This window comes from Gorilla gorilla, chromosome 20, assembly GCF_029281585.2.
Source record: "Gorilla gorilla gorilla isolate KB3781 chromosome 20, NHGRI_mGorGor1-v2.1_pri, whole genome shotgun sequence".
Classification (NCBI taxonomy): domain Eukaryota; kingdom Metazoa; phylum Chordata; class Mammalia; order Primates; family Hominidae; genus Gorilla; species Gorilla gorilla.
In genome coordinates, this window is record NC_073244.2 from 12363045 (window position 1) to 12377864 (window position 14820).

The 14820-nt window shown below is 43.6% G+C and overlaps 1 pseudogene; it reads right to left on the reverse strand.

Moving 5' to 3' along the window:
• Positions 1–1590: 1590 nt before the first annotated feature.
• Positions 1591–14582, reverse strand: LOC129528780 (chloride intracellular channel protein 4-like; annotated as a pseudogene).
• Between the last annotated feature and the right edge of the window lie 238 nt (positions 14583–14820).

Here is a 14820-nt window from a genome sequence, read left to right on the forward strand (position 1 = left end):
GTGTCTCCAAATTAGAGGAGAGAGGGGCATGGGTAAGGGAGGTAGGTAGAGTAAAAGGACTTTAAAATAATACTGCTTAGGAGTGTGTATGCGTGTGCATATATATGCCATCACACCCACCTAATTGTTAAACATTTTTTGTAGAAATGAGGTCTCACTATGTTGCCCAGGCTGGTCTTGAACACCTGGGCTCAAACACTCCTCCCATCTCAGCTTCCCAAAGTGCTGGGATTACAGGTGTGAGCCACTGTTTCAAGCCAGGAGTGTTTTTTTTTTTAAATTTATTTAATTAATGTATTTGTTTATTTATTTAGAGACAGGGTCTCACTCTGTCTCCCAGGCTGGAGTGCAGTGGCATGATCTTGCCTCACTGCAACCTCTGCCTCCCAGGTTCAAGAGATTCTCATGCCTCAGCCTCCCAAGTAGCTGGGACTACAGGCATGTGCCACCATGCCTGGCTAATTTTTGGGTTTTTAGTGGAGACAGGGTTTTGCCATGTTGGCGAGGGTGGTCTCGAACTCCTGACCTCAGTTGATCTGCCTGTTTTGGCCTCCCAAAGTCCTGGGATTATAGACATGAGCCATCGCACCCTCCAGTAGTATTTTTGTTTGTTTCTTTTTTCTTTTCTTTTTTTTCTTTTTTCTGTTTTTGTTTTTGTTTTTTTGAGACGGAGTCTTGGTTTATCACCCGGGTTGGAGTGCAGTGGCATGATCTTGGCTCACTGCAACTTCTGCCTCCTGGGTTCAAGCGATCCTCCTGCCTCAGCCTCCCAAGTAGCTGGGATATAGACGTATGCCACCACACCCTGCTAATTTTTGTATTTTTACTAGAAATGGGGTTTTACCATGTTGCCCAGGCTGCTCTTGAACTCCTGACCTCAGGTGATCCACCTGTCTTGGCCTCCCAAGGGATTACAGGCATGAGCCATCACACCTAGCCAGGAGTGTTTATTTTTAAGTTAACTTCTATACCTTGTCTGTCCTTGATCCTAATCCTTGAATAACTCATGTTCGTGCTAAATACAATTTCTACTCTAAAGGAAGAGGAGTGTTCTGTTAGGAAAAGCATATTTTAAGGAGAAGACACAAAGACATCTCTGTCATAAATGCAAGTTTACTTGGTGAGTCTTTTGGTTACGTTACTACATTAACTGTTTCTGCCGCTATTTCAATCTCTTTATCATTGGGGCAGGTATTGTTGAACATATCCCTACTACTTGTATTCGTTAGGTATCCCCAGATGCCAGTCATTCCTTTTTTTTTTCCTATATTTTATTTATTTATTTATTTTTGAGATGGAGTCTCGCTTTATTACCCAGGCTGGAGTGCAGTGGTATGATCTCGGCTCACTGCAACCTCCACCTCCCGGGTTCAAGGTATTCTCCTGCCTCACCCTCCCAAGTAGCTGGGATTACAGGCACCCATCACCAAGCCTGGCTAATTTTTGTATTTTTAGTAGAAATGGGTTTCACCATGTTGGCCAGGCTGGTCTAGAACTCCTGACCTCAAGTGATCCACCCACCTTGGCCTCCCAAAGTACTGGGATTACAGGCATGAACACCATGCCTGGCCAGTCATTCCTTTTGGAATATCAAAGTTGTGATTTTTTTTTGACAATATGCAGTTTGGGCAGCAGATGGCAATCAGCTAATGCCATTTTATTGCCATCAGAAATTTATGTGTAGAAAACTTAGTGTCCTGCATGCTATTTTCATCAATTTCATCAGGGAGAGGAGAATTCAGATATTCATAAGTTTTTGCAGTTTTTTTTTTAACTTTTATTTTAGCTACCAGCATACATGTGCAGGATGTGCAGGTTTGCTACATAGGTAAATGTGTGCCATGGTGATTTGCTGCAGAGATCAACCCATCACCTAGGTATTAAGCCCAGCATTCATTAGCTATTCTTCCTGATGCTCTTCCTCTCCTTGCCCCACTGACAGGCCCCATTGTGTGTTGTTCTCCTCCCTGTGTCCATTGTTCAGCTCATAGATATAAATGAGAACATGCGACATTTGATTTACTGTTCCTGTGTTAGTTTGCTGAGAATAACTGCTCCAGCTCCATCCATGTCCCTGCAAAAGACATGATCTTGTTCCTTTTTATGGCTGCATAGTATTCCATGGTGTATATGTACCACATTTTCTTCATCCAGTCTATCATTGGTGGACATTTGGGTTGATTCCATGTCTTTGCTATTGTGAGTAGTGCTGTAGTGATCATATGCGTGCATGTATCTTTATAACAGAATGATGAATATTCCTTTGGGTATATGCCCACTAATGGGATTGCTGGGTCAAATGTTTTTCCTGCTTCTAGATCTTTAAGGAATCACCACACTGTCTTCCACAATGGTTGAACTAATTTACACTACCACCAACAGTGTAAAAGCGTTTCTTTTTCTCTGCAACCTCACCAGCATCTGTTGTTTCTTGACTTTTTAATAATCACCATTTTCTGCAGGGTTTTTAAGAGACACTTCACTCATGCTTCATTAACCTCTGGCCTTGAATTCTTGATCTATGCAGAGAATTTGGCAAAGATGTCCATTCCAGCAGTATTTGATTCTGGGTGTTTTGGTGAAAGCTTTAAGTACTTGGGAGGACATAAGACTTCTTCAGGAGCTTCCTCAATCTTATTTGACTTCACTGTTGAAGGTTATAAGTGGTGGGTGGTTCCCAGGAGCCTTGTTTTGCAGATCTGCACGTTTCCTTTTTCAGATCAACAGTTGTGACACTGAAGACAACTCCTTTGAGCTAAAGAATCATGAGGAATCTCTGGGAAAAAAGGCAGATTCCTGTGATTTCACCATCACTGACAGCCTTGACCCAGAGCTCAATGAGGGGCTCTTTGTCTTCCTCCTTCAACCTGTTCAGTGGCATCGACAATGCCAAGGCCAGCTCAGCTGGGCTTTGCAAACGTTGGTAGCTGCTGCTTCTGCTCCAAGGCTGCTCTGGCTGATGGCTTTGGCCATGTTGCTCACTGGACAGTCTGGCATTGAGGTGGCCATGACCTCAGCTCCTCAGCACTGCACCACACTGCAGATTGAGCCACTTCTTCAATTGGCCTTAAATTTATCAAAGGGAAATTGTTTAGGTGAGCCTGAGTTAATCACACAAACTCTATAAATCTGAATGTAGAAGTCAAATATCAAGAAAGTCAGAAGCCAGAGAGATTCAGACCTTGAGAAGGATTTGACCTGTCATTGCTGGCTTTAAAGGTGGTAAGGGCCACATGACAAAAACCCAAGAACATCTTCTAGGAGCAGAGTGATCCCTGGCTAACAATGAGGTAAAAAAACAGGGGCCTCAGTTCTGCACTGCAAGGAACTGAATTCTGCCAACAACACTAATGAGTTTGAACACAATTCTTCCCCAGTCTCCAGATGAAAACACAGCTTGGTCAACTCCTTGATTGTATAACCTTAAGAATAGAATCCAGATAAATCTTGGCCGGATTCCTGATGAAGACACCATGAAAATAATGAATGAGTGTTGTTTCAAGCCACTAAGTTTGTGATGATTTGTTACATGGCAGTAGCTAACTAATACAGAGTTATGTGGCCAACCTGTTGATTGGGATCACCAGTCTTATTTTGCAAAGATACTTCAGAACCATGGACAGTGGAACACATGCCAGGGGAGAGCTGATTGGCTGGGATTAGTTACCATCCAAACTGGAGTGATCCTATTGGACAATCTTTGACCTAGCCACTGATCCCTGGTCCAGTCAGATTTTGTCAGGGTCTACAGACTCAACTTCTCTGCCAACCATGAAGATGGTGCCTCAGGAGTCCTGTAAGGTCTTGAGTGAACAAGTCCCTGCCTAGTTCTTCAGAAGGATATTGCACCACCCTCTTCCTCGTCCACATTAGCCTCCTTTGGCTTCTCCTTCCCACTTCCCAGCTATTGCCCAGTGGTGTTCCTGCAGTCAGGAACTCCCTTCCTTTCTCTCTTTGATACTTTCTATCCTTTACCTAGCCAACTCTCTCTTTTTTTTTTTTTTTTTTTTTGAGACAGAGTCTCTCTGTCACTCAGGCTGGAGTGCATTGGCATGCTCTTGGCTCACTTCAACCCCTGCCTCCCAGGTTCAAGCAATTCTTATGCCTCAGCCTCCCCAGAAACTGGGATTACAGGTGCACACCACCATACCAGGCTAACTTTTTTTTCTTTTTCTTTTCTTTTATTATTATACTTTAAGTTCTAGGGTACATGTGCACAATGTGCAGTTTTGTTACATATGTATACATGTGCCATGTTGGTGTGCTGCACCCATTAACTCGTCATTTACATTAGGTATATCTCCTAATGCTATCCCTCCCCCCTCCCCCCATCCCACGACAGGCCCCGGTGTGTGATGGTCCCCTTCCTGTGTCCGAGTGTTTTCATTGTTCAATTCCCACCTATGAGTGAGAACATGTGGTGTTTGGTTTTCTGTCCTTGTGATAGTTTGCTCAGAATGATGATTTCCAGCTTCATCCATGTCCCTACAAAGGACATGAACTCATCCTTTTTTATGGCTGCATAGTATTCCATGGTGTATATGTGCCACGTTTTCTTAATCCAGTCTATCTTTGATGGGCATTTGGGTTGGTTCCAAGTCTTTGCTATTGTGAATAGTGCCGCAATAAACATACATGTGCATGTGTCTTTATAGCAGCATGATTTATAATCCTTTGGGTATATACCCAGTAATGGGATGGCTGAGTCAAATGGTATTTCTAGTTCTAGATCCTTGAAGAATCGCCACACTGTCTTCCACAATGGTTGAACTAGTTTACAGTCCCACCAACAGTGTAAAAGTGTTCCTATTTCTCCACATCCTCTCCAGCACCTGTTGTTTCCTGACTTTTTAATGATCGCCATCCTAACTGGTGTGAGATGGTATCCCATTGTGGTTTTGATTTGCATTTCTCTGATGGCCAGAGATGATGAGCATTTTTTCATGTGTCTGTTGGCTGCATAAATGTCTTCTTTTGAGAAGTGTCTGTTCATATCCTTCACCCACTTTTTGATGATGTTGTTTGATTTTTTCTTGTAAATTTGTTTAAGTTCTTTGTAGATTCTGGATATTAGCCCTTTGTCGGATGGGTGGATTGCAAAAATTTTCTCCCATTCTGTAGGTTGCCTGTTCACTCTGATGGTAGTTTCTTTCGCTGTGCAGTAATTTTTTTTTTGAGATGGAGTCTCACTGTGTCACTTGGGCTGGAGTGCAGTAGTGCAATCTTGGCTCACTGCAACTTCTGCCTCCTAGGTTCAGTGATTCTCCTGCCTTAGCCTTCCAAGTAACTGGGATTACAGGTGCCTGACACTACACTCAGCTAATTTTTTGTGTTTTTAGTAAAGATGGGGTTTCACCATGTTGGCCAGGAAGGTCTTGAACTCCTGACCTCAAGTGATCCTCCCACCTTGGACTCCTAATGTGCTGGGATTACAGGCATGAGCCACCATGCCTGGCCTGATATCTCTGAAATTTAAAAACTATTTAGAATCTCACTGGGACTTATGTGCTTTCATTGCTAATGGCCTGCTGCTAAAACTGTATAAGCCCCTTCCCTCTAGGCTCAGGGACTGTCACATAAGAGGTGGGCATGTGAGATTGTAAGGGCCAAATTTGAGGGACAGAATTATTTCAGACCCTCCTACTCAAGCATGGGCACACAGATGCCCAAACATCAGCCAAAATAAGACTGTGTCTTGCGCTACTATGTTGCCTCTCTCCATCCATCCCAACCATAAAAAGTTTTGCTTTCCATAGAATTAAACAAAAATTATGGAAAGATATCCAGACACCTGGTGTATTAGTCTGTTTTCATGCTGCTGGTAAAGACAGACCCAATTCTGGGTAATGTATACAGGAAAAAGGATTTACAGTTCCACGTGTCTGGGGCAGCCTCACAATCATGAAGGAAGGCAAGAAGGAGCAAGTCACGTCTTACATGGATGGCAGCAGGCAAAAAGAGAGCTTGTGCAGGGAAACCCTGTATTTAAAACCATCAGATCTCATGAGACTTATTCACTATCACGAGAACAGCATGGGAAAGACCTGCCCCCATGATTCAGTTGCCTCCCACCAGGTCCCTCCCACAATGTGTGGGAATTCAAGATGAGATTTGGGTGGTGACACAGCCAAACAATATCACCTGGAGACAAAGCCTTCTGGGTATAGTGCTCCCAGTAATAAAATGATGCCAATTATATAAACAATTTTATCAGCCACCTTAGGAGGAATTACTAAAAAGACTACAAAAAGCCTTGCAGCACATTGAAAGTTTCTAAATTCCTTAGCTTAAATGGTTTTAGGAAAATGCTTATGTTTTGTATAGCTAATTACTACAAGCGTGTAACTACAACCAAGATTACAGTAGCTCAATGCATAGAACTTAAATAGATGCCAATTTTATAACCTTGCCTTTTGGCATTTGATTTTTGGCTCTCATGTTACCTAAAGGGTTCCCAGGGTTAATGAGAACCTGCCCACCGCCATTCCCATCTGGCCTGGAACATTTAGTTGGCTATAAACATTTTGACTCCAAATCCCTTGGGCATGGGGTCCCACCGAGGGACATGTTGGGCCTGGGTAGGCAGACACACCACCCCAGCAATAATGTGGGACAAAATAGAAGTGTGGCCATCGATGCTGCATCTGGCATATAATGACCAAAAAAAGGGGGAATGTAAACTTATAATTAAATCCCAAGCTCCCTCTTCCCACTGCTACTGACAGAATGGATCCCTCCTTGGCCAAGGGAAGCCCCTGTAAAAAACCTTAAAAACTTAGTTCCCAGACATAATGGGATGGGAGGCCAGACATACCTTCTTTTTGTGGTTTAGACACAAAAACTGACCACCATTAATGGTCAAATAAAAATCACAAGACAGAACAGGCTTTCTGTAACAATAAGATAGCAAATTAAGCCAGGTATGGTGGCGTGCACCTGTAGTATCAGGTTGCCAGGTCCGACCTGTGGACCCTGACCCAGTGATGGATGAAAGACGTACACTGACACAGACATTTTGCCTGTCAGTGTGGCTAAGGGGCTCTGCTGCCTGAGTCCACAGCATTGGCCTCGATAAGCCGGTGAAGTTTGCATTTATTTAGTACAGATTAAATGACAAAGGTCTCAAGTAAACACCACTGGAGGGTAATTAACATTGCTGACCTCCTGAGTAGAGAGCAGTCATGCACCCGCAGATGATCAAAGGTCAGTCTTAGGACCACATGAGTAAACAAGCTATTTAGATAAACTCCTCTACATTCCTATGTATCTATGCCCTAAGCTTTTAAGAGAATTCAGCTGCCTCCAGCCAAATCTTTTACTGAAGTGATGCAAACCACCCGGCCTTCCAAGAAAGTTTGTGTCTATTTCCTATAACTCTATCTTTATAATTTCTCCCACCACCCTGACCAATCTCCTACACCAGGTATTTGGGAGACTGAGGTGGGAAGATAGCTTGAGCCTGGGAGTTCGAGGCTACAGTGAGCTATGACTGTGCCACTCCAGTCCATCCTGCGTGACAGAGCAAGATCCTGTTTCAAAAAAAAAAAAAAAAAAAGATACCAAATTATAAACAGAACCTAAGACCATGCCAGCAAAGGTTAAGTCACACACTCCTTCACTTAAAAAGTAAACTATGTTCATCCCAGCAGTTTGGGAGGCTGAGGTGGGCAGATCATGAGGTCAGGAGATCAAAACCATCCTGGCAAACATGGGGAAACCCCATCTCTACTGAAAATACAAAAAATTGGCCAGGTTGGTGGCATGCGCCTGTACTCTCACCTATTCGGGAGGCTGAGGCAGGAGAATCGCTTGAACCTGGGAGACGGTGGTTGCAGTGAGCTGAGATCACACCACTGCACTCCAGGCTGGATAACAGAGTGAGACTCCATCTAAAAAAAAAGAAGTAAACTATGTTCTAAATGCCACAAAGTTTTTCTTTTTCCCAAGCAGCCAAACAAGCATTTGCCTCTAGATAAGCAACATTAAAGCACTTTGCAGCTCCACTGGATGCTAACTGACCACCAGCCACAACTATGGCTTTAATTAGGCAAGAGACTTATTTCAGTAACTTTTTCCTGATGAAGAAACCACTGACCACAGGCTAGATCTGACTGGTTTAAGAAATTGCAAGCTTGTGTGCCTTTTTGTCCTGAAAAGAACTTTTAATCTATAGGGCTTAATAGTAATATTTTTATTCTATTCTATTCTATTCTATTCTTTTTTTTTTTTTTTTTGAGATGGTGTCTCTCTCTGTCGCCCAGTCTGGAGTGCAGTGGTGCGATCTCGGCTCACTGCAAGCTCTGCCTCCCGGGTTCATGCCATTCTCCTGCCTCAGTCTCTCGAGTAGCTGGGACTACAGGCGCCCACCACCATGCCAGGCTAATTTTCTGTATTTTTAGTAGAGACGGGGTTTCACTGTGTTAGCCAGGATGGTCTCGATCTCCTGACCTCATGATCCACCCGCTTCTGCCTCCCAAAGTGCTGGGATTATAGGCGTGAGCCACCGCACCCAGCTTTCTTTTCTTTTCTTTTTGAGGAGTTTCACTCTTGTTGCCCAGGCTGGAGTGCAGTGATGTGATCTCGGCTCACTGCAACCTCTCCCTCCTGGGTTCAAATGATTTTCCTGCCTCAGCCTCCTGAGTAGCTGGGACTACAGGCACAGGAAAACTCCTGTTTTTAAAACCATCAGATCTCGTGAGACTTATTCACTATCACTTATAGCCCCACCACGCCCAGCTAATTTTTTTTTATATTTTTAGTAGAGGTGGGGTTTCACCATGTTGGTCAGGCTGGTCTCAAACTCCTGACGTCAAATGATCCACCCACCTTAACCTCCCAAAATGCTGGGATTACAGATGAGCCACCATGCCCGGCCCAACAATATCTTTAAATCAATGACTCTCCTCATGGTTTGGATAAGGTCCCTCCAGATGGAAAAATTTGCTCGTGATTTTAGCCATGATTATAGGGATAGCTTTATTCTTCTACCCTGGACTGTATTGCTGTTGCACGCTATGTATGGGAATGCAAGACTGGCTTTCCCAGAGGCTTCTTTTTTTTTTTTTTTTTGAGATGGAGTCTCTCTCTGTCACCCAGGCTAGAGTGCAGTGGCGCCATCTCGGCTCACTGCAAGCTCTGCCTCCCGGGTTCACGCCATTCTCCTGCCTCAGCCTCCTGAGTAGCTGGGACTACAGGCGCCTGCCACCATGCCCGGCTAATTTTTTGTATTTTTAGTAGAGACGGGGTTTCACCATGTTAGCCAGGATGGTCTTGATCTCCTGACCTCGTGATCTGCCCGCCTCAGCCTCCCAAAGTGCTGGGATTACAGGCGTGAGCCACCACACCCGGCTGCTCTGATCTTTATTATTTCTTTTATTCTACTGAGTCTGGGTTGGGTTGGCTCTTGCTTTTCTAGTTCTCTAAGATGCATTGTTAGTGTGTTTATTTTAAGTTTTTCTTCTTTTTTGATGTAGGTGCTTATAGCTAAAGCTTCCCTCTTAGTACTGCTTTCACTGTACCCCATAGGTTTTGGTATGTCATGTTTTCATTATCATTTGTTTTGAGGAATTTCTGAATTTATTTTTTAATTCTTCATTGACCCACTGGTTGTTCAGGAGTGTATTGTTTAATTTCCATTGTGTTTGTATACTTTCCAATATTTCTCTTGTTATTGATTTCTAGTTTTATTTCATTGTGGTCAGAGAAGATGCTTGATATTATTTTAATTTTTTTTGAATATTTTAAGACTTGTTTTGTGACCTAACATATGGTCCATCCTTAAGAATGATCCAAGTGCTGAGGAAAAGATGTTTATTCTGCAGCTGTTTTCAATGTTTATTCTGCAGCTTTATTTAATGTTTATTCTGTAGCTGTTGAAAGAAATGTTCTGTAAATATCTGTTAGGTTCATTTTGTCTATAGCGCACATTAATTCTGATGTTTCTTTGTTGATTTTCTGGCTGGAAGATCTGTCCAGTGCTGAAAGCGGGTTGTTGAAGTTTCCAGCTATTATTGTATTGGGGTCTATCTCTCACTTTAGCTCTAATAGTATTTGCTTGTTATATTTGGGTGCTCCAGTGTTGGGTGCATATATATTAACAATGGCCGTATTCTCTTGCTGAATTGATCCCTTTATCATTGTATAATGACCTTCTTTGTCTCTTCTTATAGTTTTTGTCTTGAAACTTATTTTGTCTAAGTATAGCTACTCCTGCTCTTCTTTGGTCTCCATTGGCATGGAATATCTTTTTCCATCCCTTCATTTTCAGTCTGTGTGTATCTTTATAAGTGAAGTGTGTTTCTTGTGGGCAACAGATCACTGGGTCTTGTTTCTTTTTTTAATTCATTCAGTGACTCTATGTCTTTTGATTGGAGACTTTAGTCCATTTACATTTAATGGACTTATGAATAAGTATTCATAAGTAAAGACTTACTTCTGGCATTTTAGTTTGCTTTCTGGTCTTCCTTTCCTTCTTTCCTATCTTGTTTTTAGTGAAGGTGATTTTCTCTGGTGGTTTAATTTATTGCTTTTTATTTGTTTTGTATCCATTATATGTTTTTTGATTTGAGGTTACCATGAGGCTTGCAAATACTATCTTATAACCATTATTTTAAGGTGATAACACCTTAACACTGCTTGCATAAATAAACAAACAAGCAAGCAAAAAGAAAACTAGTAAAAATTCTAACTTTGCAGGCAGGGTGCAGTGGCTCACACCTGTAATCCCAGCACTTTGGGGGGCTGAGGCAGGTGGATCATGAGGTCAGACGTTCGAGACCAGCCTGGCCAACATAGTGAAACCCCGTTGCTACTAAAATACAAAAAATTAGCTGGGTGTGGTGGCGGGTGCCTGTAATCCCAGCTACTCGGGAGGCTGAGGCAGGAGAATCGCTTGAACCTGGGAGGTGGAGGTTGCAGTGAGCTGAGATTGCACCACTGCACTCCAGCATGGGTGACAGTACGAGACTCCATCTCAAAAAACAAAACAAAACTCTAACTTTGCCTTCCTGCTTTTTAACTTTTTGTTGTTTCTGTTTATATCTTATTGCACAGTCTGTGTCTTGAAAAGCTGTTGTAGGTATTATTTTTGATTGTTTTATCTTTTAGTCTTTCTAGTTAAGATAAGAGTCCTTTATGCACCACAGCTATAGTCTTATAATACTCTGTGTTTTTTCTGTGTATTTACTATTACCAGTGAGTGTTGTAGCTTCAGATGATTTCTTACTGCTCATTGACAACCTTTTCTTTCTGACTGAATCACTTTCCCTCAAATTCACTTAGGGACCCGGAGCACTCCACCCTGCAGTGGCAAGGCTTGCTGGAACTCAAGCCCTGACCACTGAAATGGGTGATTCTGCTCTGGTTAGGGCCAGTCCAGCTGCTTCCGCTATGGATGGGTCAGCTGGGGACAGCCCAGTTCTGCTTTCTGCTGTGACAAGGGAGCAGTGAATTCAATGCAAAGCCTCACAATTGCTGCGCTTTCCCCTTCCCAACTCACAGACTCTCTGTCCACATGGTTGCTGCTGGGGGGGGGGGGGGGGGGTGGGGGAGGGGTGGCACTGGCAATTCAAGACTGTCTTTCCTTCCCTCTTCAGTGCCTCTTTCAGCGATATGAAGTCAAAACCAGGCACTGTGAGTGCTCACCTGATTTTTGGGTCCTAGGAAGGCACTCCCTTTGTGTAGCTAGTTGTCAAACTTGGTGCTCCTGTTGGAGGGATGATTGGTGGCACTCTTTATTTGGCCACCTTGCTCTGCCCTTCCCAGAAGATTCTCTTGTGTAAGCCCAGGGACTTGTGAATCCTTTCAACTCCAGGTGGATAGGTTCTACCCCATGGCTGCCTAATTATGCCCCTTTTCAGCAGGAAGTAGCCAGAATGGATGCATCACCTGTTTTCCATAGAAATGGAATGGAGTTTGATGGTGGGGAGTTCGTAACTGGGGACTTCAGTTTAAAAATATATTTTATTTATTAATTTTTTTATTAGGATAGTCAAGTGAAGCAGTGGGAGTGGAGAAGGAACAAAGAAATGTGTAACTGGTTGTGAACAATTAGTTGTAAACACCACTGCACTTGGACCAGCCTAAAAACATTTTAATTGCCGGGTGCAGTGGCTCATGCGTGCATTCCCAGCACTTTGGAAGGCTGAGGTGGGCAGGTCACCTGAGGTCAGGAGTTCAAGATCAGCCTGGCCAACATGGTGAAACCCTGCCTCTACTAAAAATACAAAAAAATTAGCCGGGTGTGGTGGTGGGAGTCATAATCCCAGCTACTTGGGAGGCTGAGGCACAAGAATTGCTTAAACCCGGGAGGAGGAGGTTGCAGTGAGCCGAGATTGCACCACTGCACTCCAACCCGGGCGACAAGAGTGAGACTCCCTCTAAAAAATATATATATATATATGTGTATATTCATTTATTTATAAATATATCTCTATCTATCTATCTATCTATCTCTCTATCTATCTATATCTATCTATCTACGCACATATATACTTTTAATCACCCTCCTTTCCTCTCACCTCTTCATTCCTTCCCTCTCTAGATACTCCCTTCTGGCAATGCATGCTTATCTAATTAGGCACTTCCTTGAGAAATTCCAGAGGCTAATCTTAAAACAAACCAGGCAAATCAGGAGCCCTGATTACAGAATCCTTTCACTTAGGGAGAGCCACTAATACTAATGGTTAGTCCACCATCATTTGGCCAAAGTCAAGATAATACCAACCAGACCCCTGAACAGACGACAATCCAAGTTAGCCATTGGAACAAGACACACAGACCCCATACCGTGCACCATTCTACTCCACATCTGCCATACTGAAGTGGCATCGTTGTCTGGGGTAAATACCTGGGAGTCGTCCTCTTGCACCAAGAAGATTAACAATATGGACACACACACATGGAATGGGTTAAGAAGCAGAAAGTTTAATAGGCAGAAGAAAGGAGAGAAGAGGAGCAGCTCTCTCCCTCTTTCGAGAGAGAGGTGTCTGAAAAGGAAAAAGTGGTGGACCTCATCAGATCTTACAGGCAGGCTTGAGAAGGAGGTGTCTGACTTATGTAAGGCCCACAGATTGGTTCGGCCAGGTGTGATGTTTACGTGGTGCGTGGGGAAGGCTGGTTGCCCCACCCTAATCTTATCATGCAAATGGCTTTCTGCTTGGTCGGTGCCATCTTGTCTGCCTCTTACTGTACATGTGGCTGGCAAAGAGAAGAGAAGATGGAGCTGCCATTTTGAGCATGCCTATTCCCGAGTAGTTTCTTCCTATTGGCACAACTGCCAGCATTCACCTGTGCAAACTTCTAGCTTTTTTGTCTATGTTTGCCAGTCAGTTTTACATGCTGCTCTTTGTTAGAGAAGAAAATGATTTGGGGGCTGCTTTTCATTAAGAGGAAGACCTTACCAAGGACCCCCATATCTCCCTATCTGCCTAAGTAATTTCTTCTTAACTCCTATATCAATACCAAGCTTTCCTGTAAAATCCCTATGGTAAGATTTTAAAATTTAAGATGATCTTTATGACTATAGTCTCCCGTCTTCCCAGTCTGCTGGCTCTCTGATTAAACCTGCTTTTCCTTCCTCCAATCCTTGTCTCTTGAGTCTGGCTTTCGAATGATGAGCAGCCAAACCCGGGTTCGTTTACACAAGTCCTGAACCACATGACTGTTTCCCTAACACACATAGCATCTTCCCCCTTTCCTCAGATTTCTATTCTTCCAGTTCCAAACCCAGGCCACACTTGGTTTATCGATGGCAGTGCTTCTAAACCCAATCAATTTTCACCAGCTAAAGCTGGATATGATGTCGTGTCCCACACCTTTATTATCGAAGCTGCTGCACTTCCTCCCTCCACCACTTCCCAACAAGCCAAACTAATTGCTTTAACTCGTGCGCTGTCTCTTGCTAACAGAATGCACATTAACATTTACACTGACTCCAATATGCTTTCCACATCCTCCATAACCATGCTGCCCTCTGGGCTGAAAGAGGCTTCCTTACCACACAAGGCTCTTCCATGATCAATGCCTCCCTAATAAAGGCCCTCCTTAAGGCTGCTCTCCTGCCAGCCAAGGCTGGAGTCATTCATTGTAAAGGACACCAGAAACCTACTGATCTTATTGCAAAAGGAAATGCCTATGTCGACAGGACAGCAAAAGAAATAGCCAATGCCTCCACACCTGCCAATATTCCAGCCCCCGCTCCAGAGGGCCAGTATTTTTCTTTCTCCTCTATCACTCCCACCTACTCTTCTTCTGAAAACCTGCTCTACCAGTCTTTTCCAACTCAGGGCAAGTGGTTCTTAAATCATGGAAAATTCATTCTTCCTGCCTCACAAGCTCAGTTCATTCTTTCTTCCCTTCATGACCACCTCCATGTGGGATACAAGTCTCTGGCTTGCCTCCTACAGCCCCTCATCTCCTTCCCTCTGTGGAAATCCATCCTTAAGACCATCACCTCTCAATGCTCTGTCTGCCATGCCACAAGCCCCCAAGGCTTTCTCAGGCCTCCTCCTTTTCCTACGCATCAGGCTCGTGGATTTACTCCGACACAAGATTGGCAAATTGACTTTTCTCATATGCCCCATGTCCGTAAATTTAAATATCTCCTGGTTTGGGTTGATACCTTCACCGGATGAGTTGAGGCTTTTCCCACTAGCTCCGAAAAGGGTACTGCAGTCATCTCTTCCCTTCTAACAGATATAATTCCCCGATTTGGCCTCCCTGCTTCTATTCAATCTGACAGTGGTCCCGCCTTTATTAGTCAAATCACCCAAGCAGTTTCTCAGGCTCTTGGTATTCAGTGGAAACTTCATACCCCTTACC